At 40.8% G+C, this 27,718-nt stretch overlaps 1 protein-coding gene across 5 annotated transcripts in view; it reads right to left on the bottom strand.

Annotated features, from left to right (window-relative positions):
* Window positions 1–27,718, bottom strand: part of ARHGAP6 (Rho GTPase activating protein 6) — a 532,190-nt gene that overhangs the window by 97,775 nt on the left and 406,697 nt on the right. Inside the window, exon 1 of one of the 5 annotated variants that reach the window (XM_018043786.1) lies at window positions 5,713–5,803. The exons of the other annotated variants lie outside the window; for them this stretch is intronic. The gene's annotated coding sequence lies outside the window, so the exon portion shown is untranslated. Of the gene's footprint in view, window positions 1–5,712; window positions 5,804–27,718 lie in introns of those variants that run through there. 5 annotated transcript variants of the gene reach the window in all.

Genomic DNA, 27,718 nt, shown 5'->3' with positions numbered 1-27,718 from the left:
AATTGCAAAAAGCTTTCTAGGCATGGAGATCATACAAAAACAATTTGGCCCACTGACTGTAGTTTGCCAACCCCTGATATAAAGAGATTGGGGTCACTTAGGCCCCTATGCACATTTATTTGGCATCTGCTCTCACATGGCCAAGACCCAGTCCCTAGCACCCTGCATCATGAGCTACATGTATCAGCTAGATTCATGAGAGCAAGAGCCTCATCTGCTTTACTGACCCTGGTGTTCCCAGTACCCAAGATAGTACATAGGAATTAATTACCACTGAAGAAAAAATAATTCACAAATAATAAATATCTGTCAGTCTAAGAACTACATGGATAAGGTACATCATGAGTCCAATAGGAAATTGGAAACTCACCAACTCATGTAATACTGTGCCTATGAGGGAGAATATCTTCTGGATTTGAATAAATTGCTAAGAAACAGTCTTTTGAAACAAAGCCTGTAGATGAGCCCCCAAATGCCAGTATACGGGGGCAGAAAATAAGTGTAAGAATATGAGAGCTGAGGAATAATGAAACTATGACACTCACACTCACACATCAGATCTCTTATGAACAAGAAGACACAAACACAAAGGTCAGTGTTGCCCTGTGACACTCACTACATGGGCCACGAAGCAATAAACAAGCACCCAGAAGCGTGCCAAAGCCCACCAGCACAGCCTAGAATGTTTCTGGCTGTTCTTCAATTCTGAAATACACACTCCAGGCCAGCATTTTTCTTTGGTGACTGTTTATCTCATAAGTGGATGACTCATTTTAAGGCTCTCCGGATCCAGTTTTTGAGAGGTTGTCACAGGATTTTTTCTTTTAGATTGAAAGTGGATGATTTCTAATTTGCTTTCATTTCATAAATGTGAGATTGAAAGTGACCCAATGTTTCTGGATAGACAAAAGACCTTGATATTTTTAAAAATATCCTTTCATTCTGGGATACCATGGGGCAGCACTAATAAAGGGGAACAAAAGGATATAGCACAGTGGTTCTCGGGGTGATTTTGCCCCCTCAGGGGACATTTGGCAATTTCTGGAAACATTTTTGGCTATCATGACTCTCAGGTGGGTTTCCTACTGGCAACTAGTGAGTAGACATCAGGGATTGGCTCAACATTCTACCATACACAGGATAGCCCCCTGTGCCCACAATGAAGAACTACCTGGCTCCAAATGTTCACAATACAGAGATGGAGAAAACCTGGCCTAGCATGAGTTAGGTCTGCTCTTAGGTCCAAATCACACGCCATCTCCTTAAAATGATGGTGTCAGAAGATATTAACACTCAAGTATCAGTTTTGTTTATCATCAAAGGTATGAACCCTTATATATACCCTTATGCATGCTATCCATGATTATGTATATTATACATGTAGTTTTCTGTATGTTATATAAATAAACAGAATCCTAGAAGTTATTTAGAATTAGCATTAAGAAGGACAAATGCCACAAGCCAATTTAAAAGAGGCAAACAAAAAAGCCTCAAATCTTCATTAGCTGGAGAACAAATCACCGAAAGCATTAACTAAAGAGATTTCCTTCCCACCAGAAGTATATGTCTCCACATTGAGAAAAAAGAAGCAAAAGGCAAACTGAAAAACCAACCATCTAATATCTGTGATTTATTCAGAAAGGTCATTCTTCTGAGCTAAATCGCATCTTTACAAACAGACTTGATTTTCCCATGAAATAAAATTGACTGAAATGATTTTGGTTTTGGTCTATACCACATTGTTTTCTTATGTCCTTGAGACTCGTCTCTAATTGCAGCATCTCTTTAACCTCATCCAACTGTAAACTTCCCAAAGCCCAGTGAGCCAACAAGAAGTGATGCAAGGCTGCTCAAAATACGGCCTGTAGACCTGGGGCAGTAGAATTACCTGGGCAGATGATTCTTGTCAACATGTAGGTTTTTGGGCTCTAAGGCAGATTCTGGGAATTAGGGTCACAAGGAACAGGGCCCAAGTACCTTCGCCATAAACCAGAATCCTCAGAAGATTCTCATCTTTGCACAATAAAGATTGGGACCCACTGGGATGGCAGTAAAGACTTGGATTCATATGGTTATGAGCTCTTTGGCATGATTCAGAACATCTCTAAGCCTCAGTTTTCTCATAAATAAGATGGAGCAAAGAATAATGCTTACTCCCAGGTTTGTAGTGATGGTATGAGACAATGCAAGTGAATTGCTTGCTGAGTGTGTATGAGTTCCCAGCAAGCCCTGAATACATGGTAATTAAAGTTATAATTGGACTTCACATGGTAAAGAATCTGCCTGCCATGCAGGAGACTGGAGTTCAGTTGCTGGGTTAAGAAGGTCCCCTGGAGAAGGGAATGGCAACCCACTTGACTATCCTTTCCTGAAGAATTCCATGGACAGAGAAGCCTGAAGGGGTACAGTCCATGGGGTCGCAAAGAGTCAGATTGGACTGAGTGACTAAGCATGCTTACACACACACAAAGTTATAATTAATTTTAACCATCATTCCTCTAAATTGGCCTCCCTTTCAAAAACTTAGCAGTTTTAGTGATATCAAAAACTCTTTAAGAAATGTGTGTTGAATTCATGAATAAACAGTTCTACTATGAGTAAGATGGAGGAGCACATGGCAACCAACTCCATATTCTTGCCTGAAGAATCCCATGGACAGAGGAGCCTGGTGGGCTACAGGCCATAGTGTTGCATAGAGTCAGACACGACTGAAGCGACTTAGCATGCACACATGCACAGCGGGATTGTGATTCCACATAGGTGAGAAGCAGAAGAAAAGACCAGATCAGTAAGTTAAGGGTGGGAAAACTGGCATGCCATTTAGATAAACCATGCCAGGGGCTGAATATCTTTTGTCTTCTACTGTGGCCACCTGTCATTTACTAATAATTAATACTTGCTGAAGCATGGCATAAGTTTAAACACCAGGCTCACAACCACATTTCTGAAAAGGGCTGCCTAGTTCTTTAGAACTCCAAAATAAACACATCTCCAATGACAAGGAAATCCCTTCCCCATGAGTTTCCGGGCAAAGTTGAGGGTATTTGCATAGCTGTCACACTCCTGTTTGGGCTCGTCAAAGGGGTTATTCCTTTCTGACCTCAACAAAATAACTTTTGCTAATTCTTCTTCTCTTGATTCTTCTAGCACTCCTTCTCAACAGGTCTTTAGGAATATTTAATACTTCTATATCTCGCTTAATTTTTTGTATTATTTATCTATTCTGCTTTTTTTCAAAAGCAGACACTTTAGAAAATTCTGAAAATTTGGTTGGTATAACAGTGCATTTTTACTTTTTGCCTTAGTATATTAGCTATTGATTGCTAGTACAAGAGGTGCCAAAATATGTTAGAGTAACATGATGGAAAAATGGACTTCACTCATTCAACAAATATTAACGAGTACCTTTGAAAAGCCAGGCACCGTTCTAGATACTGTGGATTCATTGGGGAACAAAACAAAGAGCTCTCCTGTCATGGAGTGTCTAGGCCAGTGGAGGAAACTGATGAGAAATAAACATAATCAATGAGTCGATTACACAGCAAGTGATAAGGTGATAAGCCCCAAAGAAAATGAGAAGGTAGAGGAAAGTGAGGGGCATCAGGAGTGTTGGGAAGGTTTCCAGGGCAACCTTACTAAGAAGGTGATAATTTGAACTAACTCTTATGGAGGTGAGGTAATGAGCCAGGCAGATATCAGGAGATGAGCATCCCAGACAAGTATGAGTTGACACAGGGGCAGCTTGAGGCAGTGGCTAAAAGCAAAGGTTGGCAAGCTTGGTTGCCTGGGCTTGAGTCCCAGTTCTGCCACTTTCCAGCCATGTGGCTTTTCACAAGCTTATTTTCTCTCCCCATGCTTTGTTTTCCTAATCTATGAAATGGGGATGATGACAAGCCAGGGCCTGGAAAATTACTGCCTGTGAACCAAATCCCATCTACTGATTGTTTTTGCAAATAAAGTTTTATTGGCACATAGCCACAGTCATTCCTTTCGGAACTGTCTACAACTGCTTTCACACTACAATGGCGGAGTTGAGTGGTTCTAACAGAGACTGTCTGGCCTGTAAAGGTGGAAATATTTAATATATGACTCTTTATAGAGAAAGTTTGCTGGCCCCTGGACTAAACTAAAAGTAAAGGCACACCTATGATTAGGGTTTCTCTTTGGGATCATCATTCTCCTCTCAAGATTTTGTTTCTCTGGGCAACATCCCAAAGAACCTATAAAGATATCACATGACATAGTAAGACTTGGGGACATTGTAAAGCATGTAAAAGCTGGAGTGAAATAAAAGTGGTTCTCTGCAAATGGCCTATTTGTCTGGATTACTGATAAACCAAAATTGAAATGAACACTGTGAAACCCAGTGCTGTGCTACCACCACTCAAAAAACAACAAACAAACAAACAAAAAAACTCCCAAACGTCACTCATCACATCTTGTTTCACGCATACATTTTGTTTCAGTGGAAAGAACCTTTGGCAGGGAAGAGACACAACCACATATTCGAAGTTCCCAAAGGTGAAAACGTCAGAACAAAAGGCCAGTTTCATCTCTGTGTATCCTGAGTTGAATTGTGGACTTGTCTACCAGCCACCGATTTAATTCTGAGTTTTAAGATTCACTTGAATCTTGGATGGGGAAGAGATAAAAGAGCCTGCACAGATCCCAAGAGTGTGGAAAAATGGAGACCCTTTCAAGAATTAGAAACTTCTCAATGACAGCTCCAGCAGCTGATGGTTTTGCTTGTCTTTCTATAATTAAATTTAGTTCACTGAATTTAGAATGACAGACTTCCAGAGATGGATTGGACCTTGGAGATATGGCTAACATTGTCCACTCTCTGCTAGCTACTGTTCTAAGTCCTTTATTTATATTAACTCATGTAATTCTTACAACAACTCTAAGAACTTTGTTACCATTATTATTCCCATATTTCAGATGAGATTATTTTAACGTGTCAAGATCACGCACCTAGTAAATGGCAGAATTGGAATTTGAAGCCAGGATGTAGATTCCAGAATCTAGTCACTCACAACCATATGTATTTCACCACTTCTCCTGATGAATCAGTCCAATCCCTACCTTTGCAAAGGAGCAAAGAAAAATCCAAAGAAGTTAGGTGACCCCTACAGTAGCAGTGGGATCTGCATTGTAAGAGTCACATTCTGCCTTTTCCACCACCGAATCTTTTCATTCTGAGACATACCCTTATAATAGTATAAACCAGAAATTATGTAAAAATCCAAAAGCTTAAGGTTTTACTCTTTTATAAAGCAGAACACATTCTATTTATGATTAGGCTTATCTAATGTCTGAGCTGTTCTGCAAAGCCCGTATTTATCATAGCCACGGCAACTAAAACCTTGCCCTGAGTTTAAGAAGTCTAGAGGGGGACATAAGCTACTTTACCCTTTCAGACCTGAAAACAGCCTGTGCTGAATCTTTGTAGAAATCAGCCCAGATCCACTTCATCACGGCACGCTCCTTTCTGGTCCGATTTGCTCATTTCAAGCTGCTCCAATATCATCAATCAATCTAAAAATAATGTTCCCATAAATCTCCATTGGCACAGACAGACTTAGCTGTCACACATCTCAGACACTAATCAATCCACTTTTCTTCCCAAATCACAAGACAAATGTGGAAGAATCACAACACTATATCACAATAATCTGGAAAAGAGGAAGTATAGATATTTATATTGCTTACCCATGAATTACATTCAGCTGTGTCTTTGCTGTCCTCTCTAATTTCACTGAGCTAAGCTTGGAGTAGGAACTTGAGTCTGTTTAAAAAAAATTATTTTTTTGATGAAAAATACATCCTGAAATGGCAGATTGCAGCGAGTGTCTGAGAAGTGGCCCAGCTGGCATAGCTGTGACTCCCACGATACCTTTTGTTGCCAGAGACCTCCGCTACCATACGTCTCGGGACCAAAAAAAAAATGCTATCTTTTCATCGGACCATTGAGAAGTTCCTGTCCCTTCAGAATGGAGACAGGCTGTGTCACTGAGTGAGTGAGTGAGTGAGTGTGCGAGTGACTGTGTGTGTGTGTGTGTGTGAAAGCAGTGTTAAGGGGGAGGAACAAAAAGAATGCAGAGAAATTGAAACTGGATTTCCTGATTTTTATTTTAATAAGACTATTTTGAAGAGATATTCTGGAGTTAGAAAAGGATTCCTCTAAAAAAATCCCCTTTTCCACAGGGATCTACAAATGGTAATTGGATTGTAACTGTGCAAACTGTCCTTATTAGGAATCAACCAAAGAATGACGGAAGCCTCGGGTAAAACCTCTGAGAGCGTGATAAAGCACATAGGGTGCTTTCTTTGTTTAGGATAAAGTCTCAATTCTTACATTCCATTTTAAAAACACTGACTTCTTCATTTTTCTAACACTAGTTAAAAAAGAAACATTAAAAAAACAAAAAGGTTTCATTCTCCCTTATACTGAAGCACAACACATGCTCTGAATTTTACGCTCTTTGTAAAACAATAGTCCTTGAGAAGTTGTTCATTTCCTGCACAGGGGGTGTGGAGGTCAGAGTCGGGGGAGCCACTGTGGCCCCGTTTAAGAGGGTGCAGGTTGGGGGTGGGGGCAGCGGGGAGACAGCCTTGAAGAACGGAGAGAGAAGGAAACATTAAAAACATACCGTGATCACTAATTACCTTGATCTCCATGTATTCCACATGGCACGGAACCAAAAATAACTCAAAAAGACATCTTTGTTTTCCAGTCAATATGAAGTTATAGTTCTCCTGTGGTCGCAAGTGAGTTCCAACAAAAGAATCACTGTGATTATAACTGACAAACTGAGCAATGATTTCATGGAAGAGCTTACTGACTCAAAATTTAGGGACTCGGTACATTTTTTACTAGGATTCTGTGAGGTTAATCATCACTTGAAATAAGCCACACGCAGCTTCTGTTGCTCCTGATATTTATTTAGTGAGAGAAAAGAATTTAAAAACAATAAAATACATCAGATGTTTTTCTTTACTAGAACAATTACACTTAAAGAGAAATTCAGAGTAAAAATTTGCCTGTTGTAGCATATACCCTCACCTCCACTACCCTCAAAACTCAGATGTTGAAAAGTCATCATTTCAGCAGATAGTGAATAAGGTTCATGTAATCTGAATACTCATTTATGGAATTTAGACCCACCAATCAAAGTTATTTAATATGCTACTTTGCATGGAAATGATAAATATGCAATTCATTTGTCATTGTTAGGCAAGTGATCTTTCAGTTTATGAATAGATGGAAACAGCCTGTAGTCCTCAGTGAGCCCTTATTAAGTGTCAGATATTGTTCTAAACATTTTATGGGCACTGACTCACTTAACTGATGAAAGAATTATAAAAAGTAGTTTACATTTTTATCCTCATATAATAGATGAAAAACAGAAGCTGAAGAGGTTAAGTAACTTACTCCCAAATTCACAGCTCATAAGTAATGCAGCTGTGATCCCAACTATATTGAAGTTTTTCTATGAAATTGGCTGGAAGACAAAGCCATAGTTCACAAGCAGCCGTAGTCAGAGCCACGTCATGGTGTTCAGTAAGAAACAGACACAGGGATTTAATGAGTACAATTACCTAAGCCTGGAGTGGCCTGTTCATTTGATGGAGATACACACTGTCAGGTCCATGAACGTTTCATGTGAAAGTGAGCACTTCTTCAAGTGGCTAATCTCAAGTAATCTCAAGAGACAATGTCTTGTGAAATTCCTGGTTTGTTTTAACAGTGGAAACAAGTCAAGCCTTGAGAGGATATGCAGAAATAATGGAGAAGCTGAGTATCTCTGGCATTTTTTGGGAAAATGCATTCAAGCCAGAAAAACCAAGGGTGACATAAGGAATCTTCTTTAAGATTCAAATACTCTTTAAGTAGAACCAAGAAGAGGCCAAAAAGTCACCCAACCAGCTTTTGAAATAAGTATCAGGAAGCAGTCATAAGGTCCAATCTCTGGAAGAGTTTTGCCATCCAGAAAAAAATGCCAGGAACACGGTAATCTTTTACCCACTTAACTCTTGATTAGCCAAGGATACCAAGCAACAATTTACAGCCTCAAAATCTAAGCCATTAAGCATTTACTCCTGACTCTTATTCTGGATTATTGCTGTTTATATCACTAGGGACATTTTGCAGTTTCAGGGCAAAAATATTATAGAACCACTCTCAAACTTTTGGAGTGAACACATTTCTGATGATACCACTGTTTTGCTTAAAACCCTTTGATGTCTCCTCTTTAGCTCATGGATAAAGTTCAGATTCCTCTGCATGGCATCCATTCCCATGTGTGCTGATTTAAACAGAATAAAATCAAATATTCATTGCAAAACAGAAAATAATAATAATAATTGAAAATATTGCGTATGTATTAGGTGATATGCACTACACATGTGGAATGCATTCACTCCCACAATTGCATTTTACGGGTGTGGTCATGGAGATAGAGAAACAGAGGAAAAGACTCACAGGCTGCACGAAGACTTCTTCATGGGCTCTCAGCTAGATGACCCATCCCAGTCTCCTTTGTACAGAGTAGTGGTCATATGACTAAACTCTAAGCAGTGGACTGTAGGAGGAAGTGATAGGCTTCATTTCTAGCCTTGGCTCATAAAAACCTGGAGACAACATCTCTCAAAGCTACATGAGGTCATCCCAGGCATGGGCCACACTTCTCAATATTCATGCCCGAGCATCCCCTGCTCTTCAGTTCTGACCATCTCTGTGATGTGCCTTAACCAGTCAAACGTGGCAGAAATGACAGTGAGATAATTCTGGACCTAAGACTTAAGAAGTCCTGGCAATTTCCACTTTTGCATTCTTGGGACCCTTGAACCACCATGTCATAACTGTGGCTACTCTACTGGAGAGACCACCTGGAGAGGCCACATGGAGCGTGAGAAGAGCTTAGGTGTCCCCATGTCTCAGCTCAACCCAGCTTCCAGACAACCTCCCAGCTGAGTGAAGTCTTATGAGTGACCTCTGTCAAGGCCAGCAGAAGTGTTCAGCTGAGCCCAGATCAGATTGCAGGACCATCAGCGAATAAAGCAGTAGTTGTTTTAGGCCACCGAAGCTGGGAGGCGGGGAGGGCGGGGGTTGTTTTGAGGCAGTGAATAACCAAATCAATATATTCTTGTGTTGAAGACAGTGGAGCAACAGGAAAAAACAGCTTGGGTCCTTGAATCCTTGTTTGGAACACAGCCATCCTACCAATCATAGAGACTATGACAATATGAAAGTGAAAGAGAAAGAGAAAGGCGCTCAGTCGTGTCCGACTTTCTGTGACCCCACGGACTGTTCTCCAGGCAAGAATACTAGAGTGGGTAGCCTTTTCCTTCTCCAGGGGATCTTTCCAACTCAGGGATCGAACCCAGGTCTCCAGCCACCAGGAATGCCCAACAATATGAGTGAGTAACAAACTTTATGGTGAGATGTGGGAACGTTTGGGATATGGCAATCAACCTCACCTTTTTATTTTTATTTATTTATTTAGTTTTTACATGTGCATATGTTTATTTACTTAATATAAATTTATTTATTTTAATTTAAGGTTAATTACTTTACAATATTTTATTGGTTTTGCCATGCATCAACATGAACCTTTTTAAACTTCTTTTGTACACACAGATCACAATTCTAAACAGTTTGAATCTGGAGTCCTATCCCTGGAACTTCTCATGTACTTCTCCCCACTGATCCACATGGCAGGTCATTCCTTCAGTTTCAACATTTTCACATGGAAAGAAAGTAGCTGATCAATTGGATGGTAAAATAAAAACTATTCTTTTTAAGTCATTTTGCAGAACATGTAGAAAGTCTTTTATGAACAAGAGGATAAATAGTTTTAAATAATATATAACAAATATTTAGAAACAGGTGATGCTTCTATCTTTTAGAATTATGACTTGATATGATGATATGGCATAGTGAAATTTCATCTAGATCATATTTATTACTGATAAAACTTTTGCTGGTCCAATTACCCTCTTTTGACCAGTAACATAGAACTAGCACTTGAGGTCTTAATATTTTTTGTGATGGTACATAAAAAATGTGAAAAATGGTTAAGGACATTTCAATCCTTCTGATACTGTACAGAGTACAGTGAAGATGTGGTATCTTTTAGTTGCATTATCAGACTCTACCTTTATATTGGGCTTCCCTGGTGGCTCAGTGGTAAAGAATCCACCTGCAGTGCACGGGTTTTATCCCGGGGCCAGGAAGGTCCCCTGGAGGAGGAAATGGCAATCCACTCCAATATTCTTGCCTGGAAAATCCCATGGACAGAGGAGCCTGGTGGGCTGCAGTCCATGGGGTAGCGAATGAGTGGGATACAACTGAGCGACTAAACAACAAGTAAAAACACAGAAGGACAATTCTGCATTCTCTCGTGGCTATCATTTGCTTCCCTAACAATACATATCTGTCCTCTTCACTCCCAGCACTTGACCTTTGTCTGATTTCTAGTATCCTCTTGCTCCTACTGTCACCCACTTGCAGACAGACTAACTTTCAGATCCTTCAGATCTGAATATCTACCATCAAAGCCAAGTACTAGATATCTGGAAAGTTACTAAAGGCCACAGATCCGAAACAATAAAAACCACAACAAAGACTCTCTAACACCTGGTGGTGGTAGTGGTTTAGTAGCTCAGTCGTGTTCAACTCTTGCAACCCCATGGACTGTAGCCTGTCAGGTTCCTCTTTTCATGGGATTCTCCAGGCAAGAACACCGAGTGGGTTGCCATTTCCTTCTCCAGGGGATCTTCCTGACCCAGGAAATGAACCCAGGTCTCCTGCATTACAGGCAGATTCTTTACCAACTGAGCTACAAGGGAAGCCCAACACTTAGTTGGGGCTTACAGAATATTTGCTATACTCTAGGAGGCAGGTACTAGGATTGTTCTCCTTTTGCAGACAAGAAAGTAACTTGCTTGAATTCACACCCAGGCAGCCTGTTTCCAAATGCAATGGGTTTAACCCTTAGGCTATATCACAGCACGCCAGGGGCATTTTCTTCAATGAGTCTCTTGGAAGACACATGCACGAATTGAATACAGCACAAAGCACCCGACAAGGACTGGATGGCCCCTCTGTAACTGGGAGAAATCTGGTAAATGCATGGAGGGCAGCTGAGTTCCCAAAGCCTTTATGAAACAGAGGGACAGAAACGTGCACACAGAGGCAGGGCAGCTGGAGGAAACAAACAGAAAGCTGACGTGGAGATTACCTCCGGGAGCAAGAGTGGGGGCTGGTGTCTGAAAGAAGGAGAAACAGGCATTTTAGAAAGCCTCCTGGGTCATATCCTTTACAAGTCGGAACACGCTCTCCAAGTTTTGGGGTAGAGGTGTGACACAGTGAAAGCGGTGTTTGAGGAAAGATGAATGACGCAAACTGGTGCACAACAGACAGGAAGGCAGAGCAAGAGGAAGTAAACACTGAGGTCTACAGTGTGAGTGGTAAAGGGAGGCTCTGCGCGTGGCATCAACTGACAGAAAGGGACTAAGGCAGTGTAAGAAATAAAAACTTTAAGTGGTCCACTTTCAAGGACAACTAGCCTAGAGTGACAGCCTGCTGATGTAATAGCCATTAGGATCCTCGTGCGGGAAAATCCAGACAAAGGGATAGTGGAATGCCTAGGAGTTTTCACTCGGGCTCATTCTATTGGTGAATTCAAAACATAAGAATGGGAAGAAGAATGCAAGGAGAACAATAAATCCAGGTGACATCGGGAAGATTGTTAACCCCACAGTATTTAGCCAGTGAGGAACTGGGCGAGGGGCTAGGGTGCCTGATGAAACACCCATTGTAACCACTCTGGGTGTGCCTGCCCACCAGCCACCTGATCTTGCAAGACCATCATTAAAGCCTCGCTTCCCACTGCACCTCGTGTCTCCAAGTCCATTCTTTGGGTTTGGGCCCATGGGCTTTATTTCCCACAGGACCAATAAAGCAAGCAGTGCTTAGAGATGCTTTCTTTATGACAGTCCAGTTTGTCCAATAAATGTGGATTCCCCAGAGAGTCGGATCCAATATACTGGGAGAAACACCTTCAGGGGCATAGTGAGATGTTCGCATCTCATTTTCAAGTATATGTATCTGTTACTACACTGCAGAAAAAAAGTCTAGTTTTAATAATATTCTTGGAATATTTGCTACAAAAGTGAAATCAGTTCAGATGCAGGTGGTGACAAATTTTAGAACAAATTCTACAAGGACCGCCTGCAATTCGGGAGATCTGGGTTCTACCCTGGGTTGGGAAGATCCCCGGAAAAGGAAATGGCTACCCACTCCAGTATTCTGGCCTAGAGAATTCCATGAACTGTATAGTCCATGGGGTCACAAAGAGTCAGACACAACTGAGTGACTTTCACTACAAGGACCAGCCGTTCTCTAACCTGGCTGCACGTTAGAATTACTTAGCGTATACCTCAATTAAAAAAAGAAAAGAATTACTTGGTGCAGTTTTCAAAAATACTCATGCCCTCGTCCCCCTCCAGACCAGAGAGGTCCAATAGACTTTTCTGTGATTATGGAAATTTTTCTGCTGTCTGATATGCTGGCCACTAGCCACCCACGCTAATGAGCTCTTGAGATGTGACTAAGCAGACAGTCACTGAACTTTTAATTTTCTTTCATCTTCATTGATATAAATGTCACTGTGGCAAGTGGCTATCTTACTGGACAGTGAAGGAAGAGGTCAAATCAGTGAGACTCTTTAGGGTTGGGGTGTAGGTACTGGCAGGCTTACAAAATTCTCCAGGGGATTCCAATGTGTGGTGCAGGATGAGAATCATTGCAAAGGTCTGCGATTAAGGAAATCATCAGTGGCACATTCCTTGCACTTTTTCTCTAAGGTCGTTACTTTTCTCCAAATTCCACTAAGTGTGCGCCATGCACCGGTGCCTCTCTTCCTACTGTCCCCACTTCTCCCTTCTCACATCCTGCCATGCTGCCATGTGAAAGGTACACTGTCTAGTCCTTTATTTACTGACCCTGCCAGATTTCCCTGATACCAAGGGTAGATTCTGATCCTCTTTCCTTCTCTCTCAGGGGTGGCAGAAATAAAATCTGATAATGCTACCGAGTAATAATTCAGTCCCCACATTTGTACACCCATACATTTAAAAAATTTTTCCCTTGCACAGGCTTGATCCAGATGCCACTTTCTATGATTACTGACATGGACATGATGAGGAATATTTTTAACGGTAGCACAGTGAAGCGGCCCTAGTCTTTGAGGTGTGATAAACAGGTCTCATCTGCTCATTTGCCACTGTTTCCTTCAAACGGGATGTGGATGACAGCACAGTGGCTGCAGGGCGGGTTCTGTGGTCCTTCTGAATCCCAGCTCAGCCCACAGCTAGCCATGTCTGTATCTAACCACTCTAGGGCTCAGTTACAGAGTCCTGTGGGAGACCTAGAGAACAAACTAGTGGTTACCAGTGGGGAGAGGGGATGGGGAAGGAGCCAGACAGATGTAGGGGAGTAATAGTAAGCAAACTATTAGGTATAACATAAGCTGCAAGGATATTATGTACAACAAAAGGAATATAGTCAAGTTTTTGGTAATAACTGTAAATGGAGTATAACCTTTAAAATTGTGAATCACTTTAAAATTGTGTACACCTGCAACTTATATAATATTGTACAGCAACTATGTGAAAGTGAAAGTGTTAGTTGCTCAGTTGTGTCTTGACTCTTTGTGACCCAAGAGTAGCCCACCAGGCTCCTCTGTCCATGGGATTCTCTAGGCAAGAATACTGGAGTGAGTTGCTGTGCTCTCCTCCAGAAGATCTTCCCAACCCAGGGATCTAACCTGGGTCTCCCACATTGCAGGCGGATTCTTTACCATCTGAGCCACCAGGGAAGCGCACTATACTTTAATTAAAAAAATAGTCCTGTGGGGAGGATTGAGCAATGCGTGTAACATGCATGATGAATGAGACATGTGCTACACACACACTCTCCTACCCTAGATTTTGACACCCGGCCCTGCCATTTTGTGGTGAGTAAAGCAAATAGCAGGACAAACTTTTGGGAGGAAGTCATGGAATTCATAAAAGCATGTTCCAAGCAGTGATTAATTAATGTGGCAGTATGAAGACAATTTGGAAAATGGTTACAAGGAAAAATAATATGATTCTGTGATTTTTAAAAAATATTGAACTTCTTTATTCTAATGAGTCTTCACTTTGACTTCCATACCACCAGTTAATATTAATGGGACAAGGAATTCCAGGGTTCAGTGATATCAACATCAGAAGCATACTGTACAATCTCCAGGCACATTATCCCTTTGTTGAGCTTTCTCAGTGTAGTCTAACAACATGTTCCAATATTATTTTCAATTACGAACACTATTGATTGATTTTCTACACTGAGTTTTCCTGCCTTCTTCCTTGTTAAATATCTGTCTATGGGTAGAAAAAAAAATTTAATGTAAGAAAACCTAAAATTACAATCCCTTAGCATCATCAGAGTTTGTAGTCAACACAACTATCAGTGGTAAGGATTGCCTGCCAGTGACTCACAGCACAGATAAGATAAGCAGGGAGCTATGCACCATCCTCAGGGAATTTAGATAGGTGAGGAATAACTAACATTTCTTGTGGATGTAAATATGTGTGTGTGTGCTAAGTCGCTTCAGTTGTGTCTGATTCTTTGCAACCCTGTGGACTATAGCCCACCAGGTACCACTGCCCATGGGATTCTCTGGGCAAGAATACTGGGGTAGGCTGCCATTTCCTCCTCCAGGGGATCTTCCTGACCCAGGGATCAAACCCACATCTCTTATGTCTCCTGCATTGGCAGGTGAGTTCTTTACCACTAGTGCCACCTATAGCCATCATTATTCCTAGCCCTAATTATGTATTCCTTGTTTTAATCATTAAACAATTGTATGAGGTAAGGTATATTAATATGTAGTCATTTCACAGAGAAAGAAACCAAGCATTAAGCAATTAACTTGTCCCAGGAAATAGATTGTAAGTGACTGAGCTGGGATTCAAATTCATGAGCCTTAACCCCAGAGTTTGGGGTCCTAACCACCGCACTATGATACCTCCCTGTGAGTACCAAACTTTTCTCTCAAAGTATGGGCGGTATGACTCCAAAAGTACATCCGAATGACTGTGTGAGGGCACTCTAGGCTGATCTCAAATCCTCTCTCATTTATTTTTCTTACAAAATAAAATTCTGAAGTTTCTAAATTATCCAATATCAAGAATAAATTACTCCTAGCATCGATTCAGGCATGACTTGACCTTGAGGTAGCAACTATCAACCTAGAGGACAGGTGGATGGACTACAGCCCTGGCTACATCCAGCCCCCACTAGCTTTTGTAAACTAGAGCCCAGTCAAGGTCCATTCATTTCCACCTTGTCTAGGGCCATGACTGATAGAATGGCAGAGTTGAGTGGTTGCACTAGCGATGTATGACTGCCAATGACTAATATTTACAACTCCACAGAAAAAGTTAGTTGGTCCTGTTCTGGACTCATTGAAAAGAAATCACCAGACACGCAGCACAGGAAATGACAGAGCTGCAAAGGAATCACCTTTTTACAGCTCCCATTGCAACATGTACGTATGTATGAGCAGATGAATCTATAGATTGCTCAATAGCGTAGTTTTCTTTTATGTCTCTTTTGAGGCCCCAAACGACCTAGACCCTAGAGCCACGTAGGGAATAACTTGTGATGTCTCACTGTGGAGGGAGGGAAGAGAGGATGGGGAATGTCTAAATGTCAGATATTCTCCCAGAAAACTCTAGCTTCATAGGCTGCCTCCCTCTTCTGCAACTATCACACCACCCCGCCCATCACATTTTCGCTAATTTCTTGACATTTAAACATCGGAAATCTATTTGACTCTTTATATTTGGGCCTTTTCACTCTGCCTAGATTGCACATAGATATGGCATTTTGAAGAAATAGCACTTACATTTTGTGCTTTTGCATATTTGTTGATTGAAAGAAAGCTTTTAGGAAAGTACACTTCTGAGTCTAAACTGAAAACTATTTTGTGTCCATTAGCAAGGAAACAAGACTGGAAGGCAATACTTATATTTAGGACACTTGTTCTAAAGTAGCTAAAATCACTTCCAATAAAAATGAAAAAAAATCTTACTTTCTGGCTTTTACTATTAAGTGTCAAAACATGTAAAATGGGCAACTTAATTTGCAGAACAACACAAAATGCCAGGTATGACATAAAAACAAGCCATCTGCACTTACTGGCACAGAGCTGACTTTTTCGTTGCCATGTTTCAGGCTTTTTTTCGTCCAGAAATGTTTTCTCTTCAATATACTATGTTTAAAATGATAAAAAGTGTTTCACAGACCTGTCTAAATACTTCTGCTTTGACATAAGGAACAAATGCTTCCTTTGAGCAATGAAATGTACAGAAACTGAAGTCTAAAAAGTAAATTATAGTAAAATATTACTGGGGCTTGGAGAGGTAAAACAAATGAATGCATTTTTAATAGACTTTATTTCTCAGAGCAGTTTCAGTTTCCTAGCAAACCTGAGTAGAAGGTTCAGAGACTCCCATACAACTCCTGTCCCTACTCAAGCACAGCCTCCGCCGTTCCCAACATCCCCACCAGAGGGGCACATTTGTTAGAATTGACAAACCTACACTGACGTGTCACCATCAGGCTAAGTCCATAGTTTACATTAGGGTTCATGTGTGATGTTGTATGTTCTACTGGTCTGCACAGATGTGTAATGACATGTATTCACAATTATAGTATCACCTACAGTCGTTTCATTGCCCTAAAAATCCTCTGTGCTCTACCTATCCATCTCTCTCTTCCCCTACCTCTGGCAATCACCGATTTTCTCATTGTTTCCATGGTTTTGCCGTTTCCAGAATGTCATCTAGTTGGAATCATGCAGTACATAGTCATTTCTGATTGGGCTTTTCTACTATGCATTCAAGTTTCTTCATGTCTTTTCACAGCTTGATAGATCATTTCCTTTTGGCTCTAATTGTCTATTGTCTGGATGTCACAGAGTTTATTTATCCATTCACCGTCTGAAAGACACTTTGATTGCTTCCAAGGTTTGGTGATTATGAATGAACATCCATGTGCAGATTTTCACGTGGCTATAAGTTTCAGCACCTTGAAAAGGGTAACTGAATCATATGGGAAGAGTGTATTTAGTTTGGTAGAAACTGTCTAACTACCTTTCAAAGTTGCTGTACTATTTTGCGTTCTCACCAGCAATGTACGAGAGTTCTTGTCGCTCACCAGCACCTGCTGTTGTTACTGTTGTGGATTTGAACCACTATAGTAAGTGTATAGTAGTATCTCATTGCTGTTTTAATTTCCATATCCCTGATCACACATTACATGGAGCATCTTCTCATGTGCTCATTTGCCATCTGTAGATCTACTTTGGTGGAGGGTCTGTTATGGTCTTTGGCTGGCTGCTTTTTAACAAGGTTGTTTGTTTTCTTATTGCTGAATCTTAAGAGATCTTTGTATATTTTAGACACCAACCTTTTATCAGATGTGTCTTTTGTAAATATTTTCTCCCAGTCTGTGACCTATTTTCTCCTTCTCTTGACATTGTCTTTCACTGAGCAGAGATTTTTTCATTTTAATGAAGTCATGCCTCTGTTGTTATATCACCATACCCAAGGTCATGTGGGTTTTCTCCTGTGTTACCTTCTAGGGGTTTTATAGTTTTGCATTTTACATTGAGGTCTGTGATCCACCTTGAGCTAATTTTTGTGAACAGAGTAAGGTCTGTGTCTAGAGCCACTGTTTTGTTTGTGGATGTTCAATTGTTCCAGCACCATTTGTTGAAGAGACTAATTTTGCTCCATTGTCTGGCCTTTGCTCTTGTGGGAGAGATCAATTGACTGTATTTGTGTGGGTCTACTTCTGGGCGCTTTATTCTGTTCCATTGATCTATTTGTCTATTCTTCTGCCAATACCACACTGTCTTGATGAGTGCCATTTTATACTAAGTCTTGAAGTCAGATAGTGTCACTCCTCCAACTTTGTTCCCCTTCAATTGTGTTGGCTGTTCTGGGTCTCTTGTCTCCACATATAAATGCTAGAATCAGTTTGCCAGTATCCGCAAAGATGACTTGCTGGGATTTTGACTGGAATTCCCTTGAATGTGAAGATCAAGTTGAGAAGAACTGACGTCTTGACACCGCTGAGTCCTCTTATCCATAAACATGCAGAATATCTCCATTTATTTAATTCTTCCTTGTTTTTATTCATTGAAGTTGTGTAGTTTTCCTCAATAGATGGTGTACAAATTTGGTTACATTTATACCTAAGTACTTCATTTTGCGGGGTGCTAATATAAATGGTATTGTGGTATAAGTTTAAATTCTACTTGTTGAATGCTGGTATATAGGAAATTAACCTTGTGTCCTACAACCTTGCTATAATTACTTATTAGTTTCAGGATATTTGTTGATCATTTTAGATTTTCTATATCGATGATCACATCATCTGTGAACTTGGTAGAGATCCAGGAGGTAAAACTTACAAAAGTGTGGGGTCCTCCTGATGACTGGGTTTCCCTGAGGTTCTCAACTCTCAGAGTTATTCACACTGAGTCGCCAGCAATTTGCCAATGCAGTTCAGGTTTCCCCACTCTCGCACTGGTTCCCTTAAAGACTGCTGCTTCAAAAAGTTGTGATTCTCAGTATTCACCTGTTGATCTCTCCAATTTTTAGAGGCATCAGTGTGCCCTCTGACTTTTCTTCTCTAATGGATCTAAGCAGAGTTGTTGACTTTTCAGTTTGTTCAGACTTGTACTTGTTAGGTGGAGGGGTGTCTGCCAAGCTTTTTACACGTCAGACCAGATACCCAAAGTTTTTATACAATTTTAAAGATAAAATTTACATACATAAAATTTAGAAATTATCATTTTACAGTATATGAGTCAGTGGTGTTTTTTTTAGTGTATTCACAGATACATGCAACCATTACCATTATCTAATTCTGTAATATTTTAATCACCCCCAGAAGAAACTCTATACCCATTAGCAGTCACTCTCCATTCCCCCTTCATCTCTGGTCCTGACCACCACTAACCTACTCCATGTCTCCATATATTTGCCAATCTTTGACTTTTAACTTAAGTGGAATTATACAAAATGTGGCCTTTTGTTTCTGGTTTCCTTATCGAAGCATGTTTCCAGAATTCATCCATACTGTAGCATGCATTAGTACTTCATTCCTTCTTATGGCTGAAAAACATTCACTATATGAATATACCAAATATTGTTTAACCATTCATCAATTGATGGATATTTGGGTTGCTTTCACTTTTTGGCCATTTTGAATAGAGCTGTACATGTAAAAGTATTCATGTTAACATGTTTTCAATTCTCTTGAGTACATGCCTAGGAGTGGAATTACTGGATCATATGATAACACTACAAATAGCCAAACAAAGGCAACAACAAAAACTTAAACAACATGAGTTCAAACACCAACACTTTAAAATATTTTTAGTGCAAAACTCATTTTTCAGTTCATTCCTTTCATGTGAAATAAAATATCAAGTACAGTTCAGTTCAGTTCAGTTCAGTCGCTCAGTCGTGTCCGACTCTTTGCAACCCCATGAATTGCAGCACGCCAGGCCTCCCTGTCCATCATCAACTCCCGGAGTTCACTCAGACTCACGGCCATCGAGTAAGTGATGCCATCCAGCCATCTCATCCTCTGTCGTCCCCTTCTCCTCCTGCCCCCAATCCCTCCCAGCATCAGAGTCTTTTCCAATGAGTCAACTCTTTGCATGAGGTGGCCAAAGTACTGGAGTTTCAGCTTTAGCATCATTCCTTCCAAAGAAATCCCAGGGCTAATCTTCAGAATGGACTGGTTGGATCTCCTTGCAGTCCAAGGGACTCTCAAGAGTCTTCTCCAACACCACAGTTCAAAAGCATCAATTCTTTGGCACTCAGCTTTCTTCAGAGTCCAACTCTCACATCCACACATGACCACTGGAAAAACCATAGCCTTGACTAGATGGACCTTTGTTGGCAAAGTAATGTCTCTGCTTTTGAATATGCTATCTAGGTCAGTCATAAGTTTTCTTCGAAGGAGTAAGTGTCTTTTAATTTCATGGCTGCAGTCACCATCTGCACTGATTTTGGAGCCCAAAAACATAAAGCCTGACACTGTTTCCAATGCCTTTTAATGTTCAAACTACCGCACAGTTGCACTCATCTCACACGCTAGTAAAGTAATGCTCAAAATTCTCCAAGCCAGGCTTTAGCAATACGTGAACCGTGAACTCCCTGATGTTCAAGCTGGTTTTAGAAAAGGCAGAGGAACCAGAGATCAAATTGCCAACATCCTCTGGATCACGGAAAAAGCAAGAGAGTTCCAGAAAAACATCTATTTCTGCTTTATTGACTATGTCAAAGCCTTTGACTGTGTGGATCACAATAAACTGTGGAAAATTCTGAAAGAGATGGGAATGCCAGACCACCTGACCTGCCTCTTGGGAAACCTGTATGCAGGTCAGGTAGCAACAGTTAGAACTGGACATGGAACAACAGACTGGTTCCAAATAGGAAAAGGAGTACATCAAGGCTGTATATTGTCACCCTGCTGATTTAACTTCTATGCAGAGTACATCATGAGAAATGCTGGGCGCGAAGAAGCACAAGCTGGAATCAAGATTGCCAGGAGACATATCAATAACCTCAGATATGCAGATGACACCATCCTTATGGCAGAAAGTGAAGAGGAACTAAAAAGCCTCTTGATGAAAGTGAAAGTGGAGAATGAAAAAGTTGGCTTAAAGCTCAACATTCAGAAAAGGAAGATCATGGCATCTGGTCCTATCACTTCATGGGAAACAGATGGGGAAACAGTGGAAACAGTGTCAGACTTCATCAAGTACAAGCAAGCCTATATAGTACTTCCACTTCGTATAGATTAGCTTTGGAACTTTAAACAGTGAGAAGGAATACAATTCTTCAATTTATTTTCTTTTCACAGGCTGATGATCATGAGTGGCTTGAAAAATTTAAACATTTGGAATGTTAATTTTTTTTTTAGAAACTGAGCCAGGTAATGGCTATATCAAAAAGAGAAAGTAAAGTCTTAATCCCTTTATGCTCACATTTTAATTCCAATGACTAAGTGTTGATATCTAGCCTGGCAATTTTACGTGTTTCAAAAAATAAAGTACAGTTCAGAGTCTAGTTCCTTTCAAAGAGATATTCTTGTCTATATAAGGAGAGAAGCTAAAAACAAAATAACTGCACAGAACAGTTCATTAGCCTTGTTTTAATTACCCTTGTGTTCTTTGATTTTATTGTTCTTTGGGTGAGGAAAAGCCAGAAGAGCTTAGTACCTCTTGCAAGGTAGTCATTCCATCCTGCAACATTTAATAGGGCCAGAAGCAAATAAATAAGAAAGATAATCAAGCTTTCTTTCTGACTCTCTGAGCTTCTTTTTGGCTCTACAGAACAGTCCCTCACAGCCTCTACTGTCGAGAGATGGAGAAGCCACTAGACAGATAATGTGTCTGGCAGAATAATGGCCTCCCCAAAGATGTTCACACCCTCATCCCTGAAACCTGGAAATACAGTTGATCCTTGAACAACACAGGTTTGAACTGCACAGATTCACTAATATGCAGGTTTTCTTCCCCAAAAGTAAATACTACAGTACTACATGATCTGAAGTTCATTGATATGGAAGCATAGATGCAGAGGAATTGCATTTACGGAGGGCCGCTGTAAGTTGGATGTGGATGTTCAACTGCACAGGGGGTCACTGCCCCTGATGCCCACCCTTGCACTGTTCAAGGTTCAACTTATGTTGCCATGGCAAAAGGGACTTTGCTGATGTAATTAAAGTAATGACTTTGAGATGTAGAGAGGCCCTGGAGTACCCAAATGGGCCCTATATAAATACCCGGGCCTTTGAAATAAAAGCACATTTTCCAGCAAATTTCACTGTGATAGAGAGATATGACTATGGAAAATTGGTCAGAAAGATTCAATCTTGTTGGCTATGAAGTTGGAGATAGGGTTCCATGAGCCTAGGAATGTGGGTGGCTCCTAAAAGCTAGAAAAGGCAAAGAAATGAATTCTCCTCTAGAGCCTCCTGAAGTAATGCAGCCCTGTGGACATTTTGATTTTAGTCCATTGTGACCTGTGTCAGGTTCTAAAACCTAGAGCTTTAAGATAACACATGTATCATTGTAAGTCATTGATTTTGTGGTAATTTGTTACAGCAGCAATAGAAAAGGAATCCAGGGGGAGTCAGAAAATATCTATGCCTTACAAGGGACTCATAAACTATTTAATGCAGGATTTTCCAAACTGTTCCATGATCAAGTAACTTTAAGAAAGTTGTTCATGTGAGCCCCATCTTAAAGAGTCACAGTTACTATAACTAAGGAAAACTTGAGAAGTCCTGAAGAGGGAGCATTGTAACTCTGAGTATCTTCTAAATGCACTTGCTACAATCTCACCTCTTCTTCTTTTTTTCTTTTCAGAATATGTCTTCACGCCCCTCAGATTCCTCTGAACAGAGCTGGGAAATGCTGAGCTAATCCTACCTGCTCAGCTGAGAACCTGAGACCAAAAGGAAAGAAGTGACTCGCCAAGATGGCACTTTGGCAACACAAAGACTCAGCCCAGGCCTCACAGCCCTTATCTAGAACCCTGTTCAGAAAGCCACTCTGTCCCACTGACCAGAAGACAATGTTCCCTGGAATCCGGACTATGATGACTCACCCCAACAAAGCTCATAACATAAAATTCTCTCCTCGATAATGGCAAAAACAACATGGCTGCCTTAGCACTGAACTTAATTTTATTATTTAAAATAAAAGGGTTCAACAAACTATTGAAAATTTACTAATTTCATATTAACCAGAGAAACGCAGTAAAATACTTCCCCCACGGTGACTGAGTATGTTCCTCAAAATGCCTAACTCTGCTGCCAGAGTCCATTTTCCACAAACTCTGGTTCCCATAAAGGCTAATTTGAGAAGGAGCAGAGGTACAACCAAATGCTGCTGTTTTCCTTCATAGCACTTAAATAATGCTTTCTCCACATTTCCCACTGCCTGTTCCAAGAGCACTGTCCTTTGATGTTTTTCAGATACACATTATCCACATCCTTTTCCAGAAAGTGAATACTTTTTTCCACCACCTAGGTTTTTAAATAATAATAATAAAGATTACAACTGATAAAGCTAACAACTCAGAATGCTTATTTTGTGACAAAGTCTGTGCTACATGCTTCATGTGAGGAATCTCATTTAATCTTTACAACACCTGATTGTTAAGTATTACTATTAATATCTCTGTTTTTACAGATGAGCCAACCGTGGCACAGAGAGTTTGAGTACTCTGCCCAAGGTCAAGTGACAGGAAGTGGTGGAGTCAGTCTCCACGTAATCTGACTTAGAGCCAGGGGCCTTGTAAGCGGTAGCCCAGTGGTTCTCAACTAGGGGTGGTTGTGCCTCCTCAGACCTTTGGCCATACGCAGAGGCACTGTTGGTTGTCACAACTGAGGGGTGGAGTGCTACTGGCATCTAGTGGGCAGAGGCCAGGGATGCTGCTAGACATCTTAGAGGACCCAAGACAGCTCCCAAAACAAGGGACGATTCCGTTCGAAGTAAGACAAGGAAACATTGCCCAAACCAAATGCCTCCTCAGGACAGGGTATTCTGAGTGTGCTAATTGTTGATAGGACGTGTGCCTTCTCATTTCTAGGCTAGAATCTCTATCTGGGAAATGAGGTTATCTCAACCAGGGATGGGGCCACTTAGAATCACAGGGTCCATTTGGTGCATCTTCTCATAGCATCGATTTACTCAATAGTTTCAGCTGGTGCTTTCACACTCTGCCCTGCCATCCTGGAATACTACATTATTTTAATTTTGTCCTTCAATGGCCACGTGGGAAAAGCAGTAGCCCACCAGGGCATGAAGCTTTGGCTTTTCATTAGCCTTGTCCTTATAGTCCAGAAGACGCAACCGCAGTGTCTGTGTCACAGGCAATGGAGATAGCAAAGGGATGCAGCCACAACTGGGCTGCTTGGGGTGTAGTTAAAACACTTTTGGAAAGCAGTTTCTGTATATCTACTCAGAATACAATTGTGCATACCATTTGACCCTGCAATTCTTTTTCTAAAAATGTGTTTTGCAGAAATACAGAATGTGCAAGATACATTTACAAAGATGTTCACCTCAACATCAACTCTGATAGCAAAAAACAAACTCCATAACAGTAGAAGTGCTTGCCTATGTTCACCAAAACATGTGTGCAAGACTGTTCATAGCGGCGTTATTTGCAACAATCAAAGTCTGTAAAGTACACAAATACTCATCAAAGTAGAATGGATAAATTGTGGTAAATATACCCACACAATGGAATGCTGTGTAGCAACGAGAATGAATAAACAAACTTGAACCACCTACAACAATATGGATGAATTCCACAGACATCATTCTGAGCAAAAGAAGTCTGACACAAAAGAGAACATACTGTATAAAACCCTAAATGCAAAGCATAATAGGCAAATCTGTGCTGTAAAAAAGACAAATCAGGAGTTTCTGTAGGGGAGAAGTGACTAGAAGGGAGTTCAAGGGGAGCCCAGGGTGCTGGTCATGTTTCCTCATATGGTATAGGTGTGTTCACTTTGGGGAAACATGAAGTTGTAAGCTTATGTATTATAGGTGCCCTTTTCTACATGTGCGTTCTATTTTATAGGGGCTTCCCCGGAAACTCGGCAGTAAAGAATCTGCCTGCAATGCAGAAATCGCAGCAGATGCAGGTTTGATCCCTGGGTTGGGAAGATCCCCTGGAGGAGGCATGGCAATCTCCTCCAGTATTCTTGTCAGGAGAATCCCATGGACAGAGGAGCTTGGCGGGCTAGAGTCCACGGGGTTGCAAAGAGTCAGATACGACTGAAGCAACTTAGCACTCACACACACGCTTCTATTCTCTCTCTCTCTCTCTCTCTCTCTCTCTCTCTATATATATATATATATATATATGTATATATATACACACACATACATACATATATAAACATCAGCAACCTAAATATCCATCGGTGGGTAACTAGCTACATAAACTACAAAATGGGCTATCTAGTGAATGGAATTCTATGCAGCCATTAAGAAAAATGAAGTAGCACTCTCTGTATAAACTTGGGAAAATGTCCATGCTATATGAAGGCAAAAAAGGAAGTTGCAGAACGGCATGATGTCTATCATAAATTTTATAGGAAACACGTGTGAGTGTAAGCACAGAAAAAGCAGAAAGGATATTCTCAAATGGTTAACAGTAACTTTTGCTTGAGGAGGGGCTTCTTAGGGATTTTAACATTCTGCCTAGTGTATTTCAATATTGTTTGAGTTTATTTACTAACATGTATTGTGTTTGTACTCAGAGGAGAAGGGCATAGAGAAAATTAAAATGAACAAGATACGCCTTACATTTGAGCCGGTTGTTATGTCATCACGTGGGAAGTAAGGGGTTTTGCTGGATGAAGGCAATGCTAATAAGATAAACCTACTGCCTAGCCTGCAGGGTTCCTAATTGAATCCAGTGAGGGTGGTCCCTGTTGGTTTGTTGCTGGCAATCTTAACAATTGATTCAAATTAACACTTGTTTGCTGGGCTGCTCCACATCCAAACCTAGTTGTGGTGTGGCCACCGCAAAAGGGATTCTTGGCCACACAAAGAATGTGTCTACAAAACGACAAAACAATTGGATTTGTTTGATTACATGAACAAAACTGTATATTCAGAGGAAGGAAAAATCAAAACAGCTACACGCAAAGTAACCTACCCAGATGGGTGGTTCATGAAATTCACTCACTCATTGAATCAACATTTTAGCAGCCTCATGCAGACTCTGTGAGAGAATCTGTTTGAAATGAAATACTCACTCGTAGATAAACCAACAGACCATGGAAAACTTTTTTCTTGAACCATCGTCAACAAATGTTTTCTGAGTGCTCACTGCGGGTTTGCCATCATGCTAAAACTCAGTGGGTCCAATACTCCTATTGTTTTTTAAACTTTTTCTGTTGGAGCATAGCTGATAAACAAAGTTGTAATAGTTTCAGGTGGACAGCAAAGGGACTCAGCCATACATACACATGTATCCATTCTCCCCCAAACTCCCCTCTCATCGAGGCTGCCACATAACACTGAGCAAAGTTCTCTGTGCTGTACAGCTGGTCCTTGTTGGTTATCCATTTTAAATATAGCAACGTGCACTGACACTCCTATTTTATAACCAACTGCAAATGCCACTGTGCTGAGTGTACTTAATTCCACTTATGGCACTGAATGGAACTTCACTTGAAAGAAAGAACCACTGATTTGGGTATAGCTGATAGAACTACAGCTTTTCATACACAGTAAATGTCTACAAGACATATATTAACAATTCATAAGGTAGACTAGATTGTGTCCCATGGAGTTCAACTCTGGCTGAACGTTATATTCAACTGAAACAGAATTTCTAGAGGTAGCACCTGGCCATCTATAGTTGTAAAAGCTCCCCAGGTGATTCTAAACCATGATGAATTGGAGCCATTGCTCAGACCAATTAAATCAGAAGCTAGGTGGAACGGGACACAGAGTGTTATTTAAAAGCTACCCAAGTGGCTCTAAACTATAGTCTGCACTGAAACAAATTTCTTCTGAATTTATATTGTAAAAGAATCAGAGGTGGCCCTTCAAGAAGCATTTTGGAAAGGGACCCAATATGACTTATGTGAAATGGAGTATTTCCTGCCATATCAATAAATAAGGATGTCACAGCCATTGGGGATTCTGACATTCCAAATGTGAATTTCTGAGCCCAGAAAGCGCTGAGGAGTGGGGTCGGGGTAGGGGTAGGATGAGTGAAAAAGCGGCAGTGGCAGCCAGCAGCCCCAGGCTGAGATGCACAGGAAAGGAATGACTTCAGGGAACCCAGAGTCTTGCGTCTACCCACACATAGAAAAGTGTTAAATTCCTTAACTTCAGATATCTGGTTTTCCTTAATTAACAATAATCTTTTGATGTTATGACTATCTGGTCCTATTGCAAACTTCTGTATAACCTGACTGACTCCTCTCCCCGCCTCCTGGGAACAGTTCTGTCAGGATTACTTGAGATGCTGTCTCCAGGTCTCGAAGTCCTAAAAATTCCCATCTAATGGAACATAACTCTCAAGTCCTAGGCTGTGACTATTTTTTTGTTGACACTTGGTTTCAATGTGTGCAGTTTTACTAGAAAGTTGATCACAAGGTGGTATTCTACCATGTTATGGTTTCAGATGTTTCAGCTAGTGTGTATATACGAGCTAGCAGTTTGTTAAGTGCTTAACAGGCTTAAACAGTAGTCCACGTGCTTGATTGGCATTATTTCATTTAATCCTCATAACAATTCTATAAAGAACTGAGTGGCAAGAGTCTGATAGCACTGCCATACACAGGGCATCAAGTTCTAGACAGTCAAGGTTACACAGACTCAGGCAGTTTGAGAAAACACTTCTTTAAAATTGAGAGCAGGAAATGGGCCAATTATTATCTCCATAACTTTAAGATTCCCACTCTGACCAGGGCAGATGTTGAGAACTAGCATTCATTTGTAAATGGGTTACAGGGAGGAGGAGGGCCTCGTCCACTCACAGAAAAGAGGTCACGCTTATAAACTGACTTTCTGAAGTGTACACATTTCTCAAG

The sequence above is a fragment of the Capra hircus genome (genome assembly GCF_001704415.2).
Source record: "Capra hircus breed San Clemente chromosome X unlocalized genomic scaffold, ASM170441v1, whole genome shotgun sequence".
NCBI classification, from domain to species: domain Eukaryota; kingdom Metazoa; phylum Chordata; class Mammalia; order Artiodactyla; family Bovidae; genus Capra; species Capra hircus.
This window is presented reverse-complemented; position numbering and strand designations above follow the sequence as displayed.